Source organism: Sceloporus undulatus, chromosome 2, assembly GCF_019175285.1.
Source record: "Sceloporus undulatus isolate JIND9_A2432 ecotype Alabama chromosome 2, SceUnd_v1.1, whole genome shotgun sequence".
Classification (NCBI taxonomy): domain Eukaryota; kingdom Metazoa; phylum Chordata; class Lepidosauria; order Squamata; family Phrynosomatidae; genus Sceloporus; species Sceloporus undulatus.
The window spans coordinates 85968897-85985921 of NC_056523.1; the positions used below are offsets into that span (position 1 = coordinate 85968897).

The window sequence follows — 17025 nt, forward strand, 5'->3', positions numbered from 1 at the left end:
CAGCTAACAACAAATCTCATATCTTGAGAGCAATTGGTTAACACCAGCCCAATACCAATTCTAATCCTGTGTTATCCCTACTGGTGGAGGATGGGAAGTAGCTATCACTTCCCAGTTTAAACAGCAGTGTCAGATGTCCAGAATATGGATATGGATGATTAGGGTTTGTTTTTGGGTTTTTTTGGCTCCTTCTCCATCAAAACTTTAAAAACAAAAACAAAGTAATTAAAAGGAAAACCAAGTTACAGGCTTTATGTATCCTATTTAGAAGGTCTGTCTCTGTCCTACTTAAATGCAGGTTTCTTGAATTAAAATGCATTTTAAAAATTTTAGGTTCAGTGTCAACAGTCTGTCAATTTGCTAACAAAAAATTATTTACTTCAGACTGAAGGCATGGAAATTAAAATTCAAAAGCACACAGAAGCCTTTGAGAAAGAAAAAAAAAGTTATGATGACTTTGAAGGTTTCAACCACTAGGAAGGAAAGAAAAGCATGCAATTAGTTAACTTTTTTCTTTAATTTAGTTTAGAAAAAGTAAACAATTTCATGCTTGCTTTTTATAGTGCTTAGCTGTAACTAATTAATATTCTTTCTATGTGTTTCTATTGTGTGTTTTTTTAAGTTGTAAGCATTTGTTTGCAAATACCTAGATGGGTGTCATTTGGACTCCACCAGTATAAGTAAACTCTTCAACACAGCATTCCATGTTAATTAAAAGTTTTTGGACAACAGCTCCTAGAATCCCCCTGTTTGTTTTTTTAATAAAACTCTCACAATTAGGGGATTAATGGAGATGTAGTTGAAAAAGTAACTTTTCCAGGCTCTGGTCATTTGTTCTGTTTTCCCAATTGAAACTTCCCTCATACCACATATGCAGATACAGTAACAGGGTGAAAAGCATAGACTGGCAGACAGATTACAGTATACACTTGTCCCTCCATATTCACTAGGGTTAGAGGCACAAGACGCCCGTGAATATGGAAAAACCGCAAATAACAAAAACACTATGTTTTTACCTGAGAGGGCACCTCTCTCGGAATCTTTAGGTCCTCCAGGACAACTCTGTGGTCAACGTCCGACAGACACTGACCACAGAACTGCACTGGAGGAACTACAAATGCCAAGTAGAGTATTCTCTTTAGAAATCTCTAGGTCTTTCAGTGCAACTTTTAGTTAAAGTTGACCATAGAGTTGCACTGGAGGACCTAGAGATTCCTAGAGAGAGCATATGAATCAAATCTGTGAATAATCAAAGCTGCAAATATCAAAGCTGCAAATATGGAGGGATGAGTGTAGTTCATTTGATACCTAAAGGGAAACATATCCTTTCCCAGCCTACCTAAGAGGATAGTAATGTAAGTTATCCCTACACTTTTAAATACTAAAGCTTTGTGGCTATTGTTCTTATTGTTCTTGTGGATAGCATCCTGTTAGTAACACTGTTGTAAGTTGGACTTAAAACACTGTAACTGTTTCATATTATCATTTGTAATCATGGCACAATTATCATCAGTGCAAATGAGCCTGAAACCCATCTTAAAAGTCAGTCACCCATCCTGAGTGATGGAGGTTTGTGTTGCTTTTGAGCATAAAGCTGAAGGGTGATGACATAACCACTCTCTCTTACGAGTGAGCAATACTGTGATGAAGAGTTACAGGTCCCTGCAGGACACCTGCTTCTCCTCGCAGCTTCATTTGCTGGATGGAGGGTTCGGGTGACATCATTCTGCAGTGTCCTGGTCATGAGCAGCACAGAGTACATTGCTCGGTATGGCTGCCTGGCTTGTAAGGGGAGATAATGACACCTTAATGGGGATAATGGGGAGATAATGCTAGGAAAGGAAGAGGGCAGTAGAAAGAGGGGGAGACCACATTCCAGGTGGTTGAACTTAATTGGAGCCTGCAGGACCTGGGCAGAGCAGTAAAGGACAGAGGATCTTGGAAATGTCACAAACACAGGTTTGCCATGAGTCGAGGTCAACTCAAGGGCAGTTAACTGTAGCAATGACATGTAGCCATGACATGTGTTTGATGATCTTGGCACTTGTTTTTAAGAACTATCTAAGCAGTTATAAACATGGGGACAGTGTGTTGAGACCTATTGATCAAGAATTCCTTTACGTATGCATCTACAGATTTATATATTATCAAGTCAAAGATAAATATTCCATGTGTATTGGACAATACTGTGATTTCTCTGCAAATGTAAGATGTCTCCAGGAAGGGGGCTCTTCATGACAGCATTATTAGGTATTATATAATAATTCCTTCCAAATTAATTTTGTCTTCAGAAAAAACCCCAGATAGCTCTCTGCTTCAGCTGACCCAATAATCCTTTCTGGAATATTACAAATCAATTTATTTTTTATCTTGAACCACATGTCCTTTATTACATGCATGTGTTGCGTATCCATACAATTTGACTTTGACCACATTTAAGTTTAAATAGTATTGCCACACACTTTCCAAATAACAATACAGTATTTTTTTAAAAAAATATCCTTCCCTCAGACATCACTTCCTACAAACAATAGCACCACAGAAAGAATGTGAATACACATACACACTCTCTCTAAACATAGAGACAAAGCTTTTACAACTGGCAATAATTAAATAACCTTAACTTAATCTCACAAAAATTTTTCATACTAATTAATCTTTCCTCACTGGTAAACTTCATAAACTGAATACTCCTTCAATATTGCAGTAAGTGGACAACAAAGGTGGGCTTTCCTTAAAGATGTGAGGAGATAATCTGGTAGCTTTCAGATGTTTTGGACTGCAAGTCCCACAGTCCCTAACCACTGACTCTGATAAGGCTAATGGGGTTGGTAAAGGAAACACCTGAAGGGTACCAATGTGGCCACAGGACCCCAATGAAAGTGGAAGAAACTATAAATTAAAAATCTCTAGATCCTCCAGTGCAAATATGTTATCAACATCTGCCAGATGTTGACCACAGAATTATGCTGGAGGATCTACAAATGCCTAGAGAAGTGTTCTCCCTAGGAATCTCTAGATCCTAAGCATGAGTTCTCATGGACACTAATGAATTAATTTGTGCCAAAAACATATTTGGGTGGAAACAACGTTTTCAAAGAGAAAGCTGTATTTTGTGCAGAAGACGCTGCTTTCTATGCAGAAATGCAGAATAGTTTATGTCAAACAATTTTTTCACAAAAAAGTCCCAAAATGCACATTGAGCTGGTCTGGGAGAAAGGGGTGATAATATGTGCGTACTCTCCAACTTTCCTAGTTTGACAAGAACAGTCCCAGTTGATTCTCACCTTTTCAGCTGCTTTTAAAATGCCTTTGGCGGGATACAAACCGCCGCTTTGCGGCGGTCCCCCGCCGGCGCCATTTGCTCCGCGCGGGAGCCACAGCAGCTAAACCGCACGGCTCCCGCGCAGAGCAAAAAAGAAGCTCCATTTCGGAGCTTCTTTCCGCGGCGCCTCTGGCGCATTTGCAACGTCATAGGCGCTGCGACACGTCTGGACGCTATGCGTCCAGTACGTAAAGATGGCAGCGCCCATGTGGAAGGGGAGCCGCCATCTTGTATGTATTGTATACGTACTAGGGTTAGGGGGTGCGGAAGCACTGCCCCATCCTAACCCTAGTACGTATACAATACGTACTATATGGCGGTTTGTATCCCGCCTTAGATTCTCTCTTCCTCCTATTTTCCCTCTTTGCTCTTGGCTTACTTGTTTTTATTAAGTACATTTTCATAACATACAAAACAAAATTAACAACAACAACAACAACAACAAAGAAAACACAAAACAGAAACATTTAACATAAAACAAAAACACTTTAATAGTGCTCATTCAATTGCATTCTATTTCATTTTACTGTTTTAAGTTTCAATGTCTAAAAATATATCTAATCATTCCATTAGTTTTTAGCTGTTAGTCATTAGCTTTAAAAAAATGAATTTGAAAGTTCTTGGCTTACTTCAATTGCTGCAAAATCAGTTCAAAGTGCAAAAGAAGTTTTTGTTCAACTAACTCAGTAGAAGGGAGGGGAAAGGAGGGATAGAATCTTGTCCTTCTCAGTAGGTTCAGGCAAAAGAAAAATGCTGTGTCCTCTCATAGATTGTCTGTTGTTCCTCATGAAAAACTTTCATCATCTTGGCTGTTAGTTTAGTACATATGTCCCTGTTTTTATCTGTGAAATAATGGAGGGTATGTATGTGGTATGAAGCAGAGGCATAGTCATATGGGAAGAGCTAGGAGTAAAAGGGTACAGCACAACAACAACAACAAAAACGAGTGATCAGAACAAACATGAAGTGTGAATATGAATGTTTCAAACTTTCAGCAACAGGAAGATATTGGGCATGATCACTGACAGTCATCTGCTGCTAACAGAAAACTGCAAGGGATAATGTATGAGCTCTTTGTGTGATTTCTTCCTTCTTGTTGTTCTAAACTTTGTCACAAAGTACCACAGTGCCCTAAGTTGTACACTGATTGTACAGTCTTATGTGTATCTGGAAACCAAAGGTATGGGGTTTGCATATCAGGTTAGGACTATAGGCACTGTCTGAAACAAAGACTGGGTATTTTGATGTGACCTTGGCTGTGAAAACAAAACCATAGCTAAATTTAATTCCTAACACCACTGCACTGCCCCACCTCCCGCCCCCCTACACACAGCAAAGGGCTCTGTACATCACCTTCAGTTCCTTGGAGAAAAAGTGAGATTAAATTAAATAAATTATTAAATAGCTGTATTCTGCCACTTCTGTGACACAAACTACATGCAACTCTCTTTAAACCAAGCTGGAACCTGTGGTTTACATTGAAGATGACTTGCTGTGTGCTATATAACAAACTCCTCTGTCCTTTTTGTAAATAAGATTCAGTCTGAGCAAGTCTGCTCCTTAGGGAACCTATGCTTTAGTGTGAATTGCTTCCACTCAGAAGTAATGGAGTGAGATTGCTCATGCCATTACTTTAAATGGTTTGAGGCCATACAGTCCCCAATTTCATTAGCTACATTTATATACAGGCCTTCAGTGAAAGCTCTTGAATACAGAGGTGTGTAAATGTTAGGATGTTGCCTTTTCCTGCTGTAAATGCGACAAAAATAGCTCCAAAGCTCTGGAGCATGTTGAAATGTTTCAATTCTCAATTGGAGGGGGGGGGGGGGGGGGAAAATGGGGGGGGGGGATGCTTTGCTAGGCTGACTATCTCAATTTTCATTCATATATATATATATATATATATATATATATATATTACAGTTCAAAGATGGGTACACATTTGCAGAGGTAATCTACTGACATCAACTCATTCAGACATCAATGAAGGGTCATCTCTACGAGTTTTATAACATGGAAGCGATGGATCTCATCCTGACTGAGGCTCCAGAGCTGTACAACTTTTATCTCATCCCATAAGCAGACTACTGGACCTTGAAAATCTATCTTGTTAGATACAGAACAATCATGCTGAAACCTGACATCTAAGTTAGGAGCCTATTTTGAACCAGCCAAGCTATATAAAATGTGTCTGTTTCAGGGTTGTGTTACACAAAAGCATCAGCTGATAGAATCAATACTTCACCAGATAAAAGCTCTATGAATTTATTTGGGCTCAAACCTGAATTAGAAGTAATGGACTAGATTGTTACCTGGTCATGCTGTGGGATGAAACTGGTGCTCATGCTTTATATACTGAGACATGCAATTCAACAAAGACAAAAACTTTTTATGGCTACCCTGTTCCTTCTTTACATTTTTTTTTGCACTGGATTCATAATAGCCAGCCTATGTTAAGCAACCATTAGGTTGATAAACCTGATGTTCAAGAAGGACTTTTGATATGGTGCCTGTGCTGTAACGTATTTGCTGCTGCTCTTAGTTTTGTTAATTGCCATCAAGTCAACTTCAACTAATGGTGATCTTATGAATAAGGTATCTCCAAACCATCCTGTTACCAGGTGTGACAATGTGACACTGCCAGATCTCTTAGATCCTCTCACACTATGTTTTTTGGGTCCCACCACCACAGTGGGTCCAAATGATGTGACAGCCACCAGATTCTACAGGTTTCTTCCCCTGCCTGATCCTGAATACTTTGGTGTTTCTTTTCCCTCAAACTATCTTCCTAACCCTTGGTCCTCCCACTAACTTAAGTGTCTTTATTATTAGCCTAGCTTAGTTGTGGCAAATAATTAGATTCAGTCCTACAATTATGGCCCAGAACAGAGAGGTGGGAAGGAGCAGCCCAAGGCCACCCCAGCCACAAGTGGGCCAGGTCCGTGGAAATCACATGGCCCACTCTTAAAGTGGGCCATCACCATTGCCCCCAACCTGTGCTGCCAGGGGCTGGATTATCTGGGCTTCTTTTTGTTCCACTCTAAAGGATTTGAGCTCAGCCCCGGCATGGCTTCTGGCCAGATTTGAGGGATGCATCATATAAACAACATGTCTCCAACGTAGCCAGAAGCTGCTTCTTTATGCCCATGTCTTCTGCCCCTAAATTCTATGGGCCTAGTCTATCATGAGGATTAGAAATAGTGTCAAAGATGGACAAAAGTGTTGTCTAGAGATAACACTTTCTCCAAGAGACTAGAAACGTGGCTCCTTCCACATACTTTCAAAACAGAATCAAAATTGTCCTGTGAAAGAGAACTACATAGCCATGTAATGTTGTTACATGTAAGGTAATACTTTTTTGCTGTGTTAGATGATGCATGATGAAAAATAGTCTAAATTACAAGATTAATAAAAAAAAAAGTTGAGACAACATATCCTCTGCTAGGGAATTACCTTGAGGATCAATTTGGAAGGATATACAATCTGTACATTAAAAAATGGAAAATGAAAACAGCCAAGGTAATAAAGGATGAAGCAAAAGAAATATGGCAAATAAGCACTGACCTTGCCCTCGCCCCCATGCTGATTACAGGAACAACTCAGGGCCACATTTGATGGGATGTTGCGAGACTTGTGATTAAATCTCCTGAGTTTGTTGTTGCCCTTGGTAAAAGTAGCTCTGATGAGTGAGCAGAATCAGATACAGGCCATGATAGTGTGGAAGGAGGTTTAACTCTTTTATCCCGTGAACTGTCAACAATACTTCAGGACACAAAGGAGATTTCACTATGTAATATGAGTGCAAAAGAAACTTGACATTAGTGAAAGTGTGGGGCAGCTGCTTTGTATTTATTTTAACCTCTGGCTGTGTTCAAAGAAACTGTGATTCCATCCTGAATTGCTCAGGTGTTTTTTTCCTTAGATGTAAGAAGACATTTTAAATTTTTTGGAAAGCTCCTATTTAAAAAAAATGAAAAAAAAAATTAACATGTCCGGGGAGAAACCTCTTTTAGAGTAGGAGTATTGATACAGCAGATACTATACTCATCTCCAAGCAAATGTGGAAAGATACAGAACTGGAGTGGAGGGTGCTGGGCATGTAGCTTGTATGAATTCTCTCTCCACACATCACACAGAGAAAGGTTCACTACTTCTATTTCAACCTTATTTTATGCTGTCCCAATGCTCCTTTGCCCAGTTCAGTTTTTAAGATCATACTGAGATATTGGTTGGAATTTTATAAATTTACAGATCTTGTAGACATTACTTTTTTTGGATTACAACTCCAAGAAACTAACTTTTGTTCAAAAATGTAATTCTGCCAAACTCTGAAGACAGTTTTCCAGCTGCTGTATCCACATTTGTGACAGCTAAAGAAATGCAGAAAAAATGTATAGGCAAAATCACTATCAGATTAAGCTAGATGTTTTAGTTTCTTCTCCAAGGTGACCACACATTATCATCTGTCTTTCAGAGATCGTATTGGCAGAGCTTGTCAAGACACTCATTTGTCATATTGTCGCCTCATCCAATGGTCCTTGAATTGTACATATGCATGAAAACAGAGCAGTAATTCAAACATCATTCTTCCATTCATGGCAGCTGTGAGAACATAATCTGAAATACCCCAGGCCAGTTCATTTGAAGTGCAAATGACTAGTCTCTAGGCAGCATAATATTCAACAAGTGACATTCAACTGTATTGCATCCATGATGATAGAAATTTTGAAGATGGAATAAGAAATCCAGGGTGGCCTTCATTTTACATCTCATTTCTACTTCATACTGCATTAGCAACTTTCAAATTACATTGGCAGCATGGAAAAAAAATACTTGTTATTCTTCTCCCTTTTCCTTTGGAAGAAATCTCATGCGATCTTTAATTATGTTGATTTCAGTGTGAATTTCTTTTGTCCTTCAAAAAAGAAAAAAGGATTTTTAGCAGCAGAATTGCAAACTACTACTATAAGGAAACTAGTATATAAATCTTTCAGAATGCAGAAGCATTCACTCCCATCATAATAAATGTGTGTATGTGTGCTGTGTGAAAGCTATCCCAACAGAAAAAGAAAAGGGCAAAAAAGGTTCCTACATAGAGGGTTGCTGAAGCATCCAGAGAAATCCTTGAACGAAAGGACTTGAAAAGCAGCGTGCAATGGGAATAAGAATTTACCAAGATGATCACCCCTATCTGCTATGAACTGAATAGGAAAAAAGGTTTTTTATCTCACTACACGTGTAGTGCAACTATGCAGAGTTATCAGTAGTACCTCTCAATTTTGGTTTGTTACATGACCTCTGTTTAGAAATTCATACTGTCTGGTTTTTGCATTTCTTTACTCTCTGGTATTTCCAAATTCAATCCTACAAACACACTCTAGGGTTCATTTAATGGTTAAACTGTCGCTTGTGCTTGAATCAGACATTCCATCAACCATGTGTTATCTATGCTATAATGTCCTTATCACTTCACGATTACTCTTCATTAAGTGACCACTATTAAAATTATCACCAATGTTCATGCCTTTTACATTTCAATTTCTCAACATTCCTCTCCCAGCCAAACATGTGTATTATCAACTCAGTTGACATGACATGCATGATGAAGTGAAATACAGTTTGTGAAAGATTATGTCAAAGATGACTTGTAGGTCTTGAAGAGCCACTAGACTCTTTGTGGGGGGGTTTTGTTACAGCAGCAAATGGATTTGGCCTTTAAACACACCCCAAAATACCTGGAAATTGAGATGTCTATGATAGAGCCAGAGTAGTGTAGTTTTGACATTTGGACCACAACTCTGGGAAACAAAAATTCAAATTCCTGCTCAACCACAGAAACCCACAAGATTGCCTTGTGCAAGTCATATTCTCTCATACTTTTACGAAAAAGCAATGGCAAACTTCCTCTGAATATATCTTATCAAGAAATCCCTATGAGCAGGGTAATTATCCTAAATTCATATTGACTTGAAGGCACATAACAAAATGTAGGTTACCCTTGTGAGGCCTATGAATTCTGCTAGAAGAGAGCAAACAGCCAATAGGTGGTAAAGAAAATAAGTGCGGGTTCCAGAAGGGAATATTGCTTTGTATCACCTCAGCACAATTTCATGCATAGCAAATCTCAAATCTCAAGGATAACTCCTGTCTCACATTATGTGATCAGCTGTGGGGCAGGGGGAATAACAGTCTGGAAAGACACAAGCTACAGGACTTTCACTGTGCATAAGCATTGCAGCAGAGCATTGTTTATTAAAGTATCTTTCGTGAGCCACCTTAGGTCCAATTTGGGGAAAGGGCAGCATGTAAATTATTAATAAAACAAACAAACAAAGGTGACAAAAATGGTGGCAGCAACATGGCAGTGCCAAAATCTCCTAAAATTTTTCACTCCTTTTCACTGTGTGTCACTGCTGCCACCAATTTGTGAAGGTGAGACTCATCTACCCAACAGTTTGGATGACACCAATTACCTTGATCCATTTCAAACTGGCTTCAGGTTGGGATACAGAGTTGAGACTGCCCTGGTCACCTTGGTCGATGATCTCCCTCTGTGCATTGACAGGGGAAGTGTGGCCCTGTTGGTGCTCTTGGATCTCGCAGCGGCTTTCGATACCATAGACCATGGTATCCTTCTTGAATGCCTGAGGGAACTAGGAATTGGAGGCACTGCTTTGCAGTGGTTCCAGTCCTATCTCTCAGGTAAGTTCCAGATGGTGTCACTTGGCGACAGTTGTTCGGCCAAGAGGGAGCTCAGTTCAGGCATCCCTCAAGGCACGATAGTGTCTCCAATGCTATTCAACATTTACATGAAGCCGCTAGGTGAGATCATCCGGAGACATGGGGCGGGGTGTTACCAGTACGCTGATGACACACAAATCTATTTCTCTGTGTCTCGGACTGTTTCAGTCACCAAGGAGGGCATCTCTCCTCTCAATGACTGCCTGCAAGGTTGACTGTGTTGTATAAGTACTGTATGTTTTTCCCCCTCTTCCTTTTCTCTCTTTCTCTCTTTTTCTTTCTTTTTTTTTTTGTAATTTTTGTACTCTTTTACCTTTTGATGTTATGTTACAGATGATTAAGTTTTTTAAACTTAATAAAATTTATTTTAAAAAAAACATTTACATGAAGCCGCTATTTCTCTATGTCTCAGACTGTTTCAGTCATCAAGGAGGGCATCTTTCCTCTGAATGACTGCCTGAAATAGGTAAATGGATTGGATGAGGGAAAATAGACTTAAGTTGAATCCAAACAAAACGGAGGTACTCGTGATAGGTAACCCCAACCCGGGTATGGAGATATGTTCGCCAGTCCTAGATGGGGTCACACTTCCCCTGAAGGACTGCATCCGCAGCTTGGGGGTGCTCCTGGATTCGTCGCTTCATCTGTCCTTTTAGATTGACGTGACAGCCAGGAGCGCCTGTTATCAGCTTCGGCTGATACACCAGTTGCGCCCCTACCTGGAGCAGTGGGACCTAGAAATGGTTGTACATGCCCTGGTAACCACTCATCTTGATTTCTGTAATGCACTCTACATGGAGCAACCCTTGTGCCATGTCCAGAAGCTTCAATTGATACAAAACATAGCAGCCAGACTGGTCACCGGAAAATCTAGGTTTGACCAAATTACACCTATTCTAAAGTCATTACACTGGCTGCCAATTGGCTTCTGGGCTCAGTACAAGGTGTTGGTTATTACCTACAAAGCCCTACATGGCCTGGTCCAGTCTACTTGAAGGAACGCCTCCTCCCACACAATCTTTCCTGTACCCTCCGTTCCTCCGGGAAAAATCTTTTACATCTAAAAAAGACCAGATTGGCAGTGACCTCCCAGAGGTCTTTTTCTGCTGTGGCTCTCAAAGCTTGGAATGACCTGCCAGAAGAGATTCGCCAATTATCTTCATTGGAGGCTTTTTAAAAAAGTGACAAAAACCTTTCTCTTCTGGCAGGCCTTTCCTGAGTGATAACTGCCCAGAACCGATTCCATCTGTCATTCCTACTTTATCTCCTCGTCATTTGCGGATTGTAGAATAATCTTGTAGTGTATTTACTGTTATATATCTTAATCATGTTTTATGTTAATTTTTATAGTTTGGGAGGGAGGGTAGGGTCAGGGTTTTGTGGGTTTTATTGTTTTTATATTGTGTATCATAAACTCTGTTGTTACCTGCCTCGATCCCCAAATGGAAAAGGCGGGATATAAATAAATATGTTATTATTATTATCATCATCATCATCATCATCAACTACTTTTCTCTGACGTGTCCCAACTAATAAATGTCTTTTCTCTCTTTTGCTAGTGTTTTGAATATGTTTCTTTAACCACTTCAGACAACTACTTCTTGCAACAAACAAAAGAATTTTATGTACAAGCTGGGTTGATTACAATATCTTTCTTAGTGGATGGTATTCACGCCTGATACGGTGTATCAATACTTCAGTAGTTACACGATTTAACAGTTTCCTCTACTTGACTTTATCAATGTTTCTTTATATACTCTTAGTTCCCACCAAACCTTTATCTAGCCTTTCTATTTCTTAACCCTTCTAGTTATCTCTGACCACACCAGCCACCAACTTAACTTCCTCAGTTTCCTAATGTTTATTTACTTTTCTAATCTTCACAACTTCCTAGCAATATATATATATCCCCCCCCAAGCAGCATACTATCAAATACACTTTAACTCTGGACCATTCTTGTCCTTAACTTGGGTACCTAAACCTCTTCTAACTGCCCTTCACAACAGTCTTACCCAGCCTCCTCAGCTGCCTAACTCCTCAGGGCGAAATAACACAACCTCCTAACTGACACCTTTGTCTCTCTATTTATATCCGCTCTTGAAAGTAACCCCACCTTTTTTCTGGATTCATTCCCATTGGCTGTACACCAACATTCTCCACAGCTGGTATTTCAAACTGCTTTCAAAGCTGACTACTTGGAGAAGGGAACAACATAGCTATGTTAGTCTGGAAAATCAGTACACAAAGGGGATCTTGTAGCATCTCTGAGACTGACACCCAATACAGACTGGCACAAAGTGCCAGCCTGTGGGTGGAGTCATGGTGGAGCTTCCACATGCTGGATGCCATGACTCCGCCCCCTCATGCCATGATGCCACGTGCCCTTCTAGAAGGCGCTTGGCATCATGCCGCAACCCTGGCGCTGCATCTAGATGATGCAGTGCCAAAAGGGCATCACAAAGCCATGCTGCCATAGCTGTGACACCCTTTAGAGGGTGCAAAAAGGAGCTACATTTCGCGGCTCCTTTTTGTGCCCTCAAGAGGCCAGATCAGGCCCATGGTGTGTGGTGGCTGTGGCCTCAATCTGGCCAGTAAAAGGGCAGCTGCATGCCACCTCTTAGGGTCTGTTTGTATAGTCCCTAACTGAAAGAAAGAAGCTGGTGGAATGAGCTATTGTAAACTTAAGCCTACTTCTTCAGAGTAGAAACCAAAGAAAGTTCTACTATATAAGCCACAAGATCCCTTCACATACTTGGAGAAGGGAAGGACTACCTTGAAAATCTGGGCAGCTAAAACTAGATGAAGAATGTCAAACTGATGCAAATAATAAATTTAAATGGAAGACAGCATAGTGGACAAGAATGTGTTGATTTATTTTCTGAAGAAATAGGGTTACTTTCTGATGCCCCTCTAATGTGTGACCAGAACATATACTTCAAATAGCACAAATGGGAGCAGGGTAAGTGTGACATATTCATTAGTCTGGCCTGTTCTAGCAAATTTATTTTGCTGTAATTAGACAATGACTCATACTTTCTAGCAACAACTGTCACTCATGCTAATATTCTGCAAACAAAACAAAACGAAATGAAATGAAAAACTTATAAGGAGCAGAAAAATAAATGGTAGGAATATAAAATCCTATACAGTGGGCCCTTGGTATACACTGAACTATGGTTCCAGGACCACCACTCTTGTAGATATCAAAATCCATGGATCTTAAATCCCATTATATACAATGGCTTAATAAAATTGTGCCCCTTATATAAAATGGCAAAATCAAGGCTTGCCTTTTGAATTTTTTAAAAAAATATTTTGAAGCTGTAGATGGTTGAATCTGTGGATGCTGAATCTGTGAATATAGAAAACCAACTGTGTTAACTAAGAAAAAATCTGCAATCCTAAATACACTTACTGGGGAATTTATTTCTAAACAAACATGCATAGGATTGCACTGCCAAGTGTGGTGTATGTAAAATGAGTGTCATCCAATCAGAATGTGTTTTCCACAGTGTGAAATGGACATCATCACAGAAGAAAATTGTGGGGAATTCTTGATGTGTGTAACATTGGATAAATATAACACAATTAAGTTAACCAACATCTACAGTCCAGCTTTCCACAACCCGGTGCTAGGTTGACCATGCTGACTAGGTATGATGAGCATTGTGTATAACAGTATATAAATCTGTCGAGATGTAAAATATGCAGCAATAAAGGAAGGTCTTTTTGTTGTTGTTTTGAACACCAGGACAGCTCTGAACAGATACTACATCAGACCAAAGGAAAAGGACCACAGGACAGTCGTTCAGTGTGTCATTTCTGGTTCAGTGTGTCTCCCTAATTCAATTTATTAACAAGCTAATGGGAAATAGTGTGGTGATGAGGTTAGACTGTTTCAAATGATTTCCAAAACTATGAGCTAAATCCAATTTCTAGTATTGACTAGAGTACACGCTTGATATTAATCAGATTTTTAAAATCAGTCTGATTATGCTAATCAGGTTGAGGATATGAGCAGGAAAGCAGCTTTTAATGGTCTCAACAATTAAATGCACATGCACTTAACTAATTTGCAGCTAAACTATACAATCAACACATTCTAGGCATTACTAGTTATTTCAATAGTGGATTAACTGATGGAATTCACAAGCTGTCATTTCCTATAGAAACAAAATGACAACTTTCAAGTGTTATCTCACTTCTTTTTGGGAACAGTGTTACTACTTCCAGGAATTTGATTGTGTGTTTGTAATGATGAATTGAAACAGATGAAACTTTGTGTTCACTGTGGAAAGGCAACCTAGTCCTATATATGTTCATTTAGAAGCCAGGCACAAAGGTTTAAAACTTTACAAGTTTATATATGACATAATATTCAAGATTAATTTTATACTCACAGTCATGACTAGGGAATAAAATTATCATTCCATGGATGTTGAAATGGATATGAGATGCAAAAAGCTAGTACTGTATTAGAGCAGCCATGTAGTTCTGTCAACATGCAAACATTGCTATAAATAAATTATAAGCAAAAACAATGAAAACAAAATCTCAGAACTAAAAACTCATTAAGAACCTGGGACAAAGATACACCGCAAGCTTATGCATCCCTACTGAGAAGTAAATTTCATTGTGTTGACAAGAACGATTTCATTGTAAGTAAGTACTGTAGAAAACAAGTGCTTTGAAGTTCTACTGAGATCTGTTGTTCATCCCTATTAAAATCACCAAAAAGTCTGATTCATTACTGTAAATTACAGAGCTGTGTTATATCCACGTTGCACCAAAACTAGAGATATATTGTGGCTATGCCAGTGGAAAAGCTATCCATATCCCTCCTTTGGACACGCTCCAGTTTCTCAATGTCCTTTTTGAATTGTGGTGCCCAGAAGTGGACACAATATTCCAGGTGGGGCCTGACCTGAGCAGAATACAGTGGCACTATTGCTTCTCTTGATTATTATTATTATTAACCTTTATTTATAAAGCGCTGTAAATTTACACAGCGCTGTACATACAATCTTTTAGTCAGACAGTTCCCTACTTTTATTGATGCAGCCTAAAATTGCATTGGCCTTTTTAGCTGCCATATCACACTGTTGACTCATGTTCAACTTGTGGTCTACTTGGACTCCTAGATCCCTTTCACATGTAGTCTCGTTCAGCCAGGTGTCCCCCATCCTATATCTGTGCATTTTATTTTTCTGCCCTAAGTGCAGTACATTACATTTTTCTGTGTTGAATATCATTTTGTTAGCTTTGGCCTAACTTTCTAGTCTATTCAGTTCATTTTGAATTTTGATCCTGTCATCTGGAGTATTAGCTATTCCTCCAAATTTGGTGTCATCTGCAAATTTGATAAATATGCCCCCAATTCTGTCATCCAAGTCATTGATAAAGATGCTGAATAGCACTGGGCCCAGGACAGAGCCCTGTGGGACCCCACTGGTCACTTCTCTCCAGGATGAAAAGGAGCCATTGTTGAGCACCCTTTGGGTTTGGCCGGTCAACCAATTACAAATCCATTTAACAGTTACCTTATCTAGCCCACATTTTACAAGCTTGTTTGCAAGAATCTCATGGGGAAGCTTGTCAAAGGCCTTACTGAAATCAAGATATACTATATCCACAGCATTCCCTTCTTCTACCAAACTGGTAATTTTATCAAAGAAAGAGATCAGATTTGTCTGGCATGACTTGTTTCTTTGAAACCTGTGTTGACTTTTTGTGATTATGGAATTGCCATCTAGATGTTCACAGACTCTCTGTTTAATGATCTGCTCTAAAATCTTTCCTAACCACTACATGCTTTAAAAGTTAATCTTTCAAAACTGAGGGGGGGGGGGAGACATGAGCACCCTCACTAGGAGATCACTTGGACAAATAAATCAAGACAAGCAAGATATCATTACTTGATAGTGAAAGACAGGCAAATTAAGATCACTTTGAGTGCAACTGCTAGGAAGATGAACTCTAGAGGAAAAGGGGGAAATATTGTGACAACCATTCATTCATCTTGTTTCTGCAGGAAAAGTGTCATATTATACATTTAACTGCTATTCTGACTTCGTAATTCTATGGGCTTTTTTCATTTTCACTACTAAATGCCCAACAATCTCCCACATTACAGTTGCATGGAAAGCATATGATTGAAACTGACCTATCAAATGATACAAGTACAAAATATCATGTGACTGGTTTGCATGGTTTTGGTCCCCAAAACTAGGAATGGCTTTTCTTATTGTTTTAATCATATGTGCTTTTAAAAACTTTTTAAAAGGTTGTTACAGTCTGTTTTAAAGAATGCTTTTTACCTGTTTTTGTTTGCTGCCAGAGAGTCATGGTAGGTTGATAGGTAATAAACAAATATTGAAATAAATGAAATAAAATAAAACATTCCCATAGGACTTAATAGTGTACCATTGTGCTTAGGGGGAGATTGAAACCCTCCCTCATTCCAAAACATGTTGCATATCTGCACAATGAACTCTATCTGCCAAGTACTGAGATAAAGAAGAGGACTAGATGAGCATATGAAAGCATGTACAATCTTCCCTTTCTCCTTTATCACTCACTCACTGTGCTGCCTGCACACATCCTGTACTCCTTCTTAGTGGGTGCAGAGGGGAGAAAACAAGACTCTGTTTGATACAAAAGTTACAATAAAATAAACATTAGGGAAATCAAAATAGAAAGAAAAAGGAGAAGCGGAGGTAACAGAAGTTGTAACATGAAAGAGAGAACAACGTGAAATAAAGGGAGACCTTGATACATATACTGCAGACCTATTATCAAAAATGCTTAATGCTACATATGATATGTATCTACATGTATCAAATTTAATACTCTACCCATACATACACCCAGTGGCCATGCTGGATGGGGCATTCTGGTAGACAGCACCAAATAATAATAATAATAATAATAATAATAATAATAATAATAATAATAATAA

General features: G+C 39.1%; 1 protein-coding gene across 4 annotated transcripts in view; it reads right to left on the reverse strand.

Annotated features, from left to right (window-relative positions):
* The window catches only part of SGCD (sarcoglycan delta), a 719570-nt gene that overhangs the window by 541571 nt on the left and 160974 nt on the right, over nt 1-17025 (reverse strand). The window contains exon 1 of one of the 4 annotated variants that reach the window (XM_042451263.1): nt 6890-6908. The exons of the other annotated variants lie outside the window; for them this stretch is intronic. The gene's annotated coding sequence lies outside the window, so the exon portion shown is untranslated. Of the gene's footprint in view, nt 1-6889; nt 6909-17025 lie in introns of those variants that run through there. 4 annotated transcript variants of the gene reach the window in all.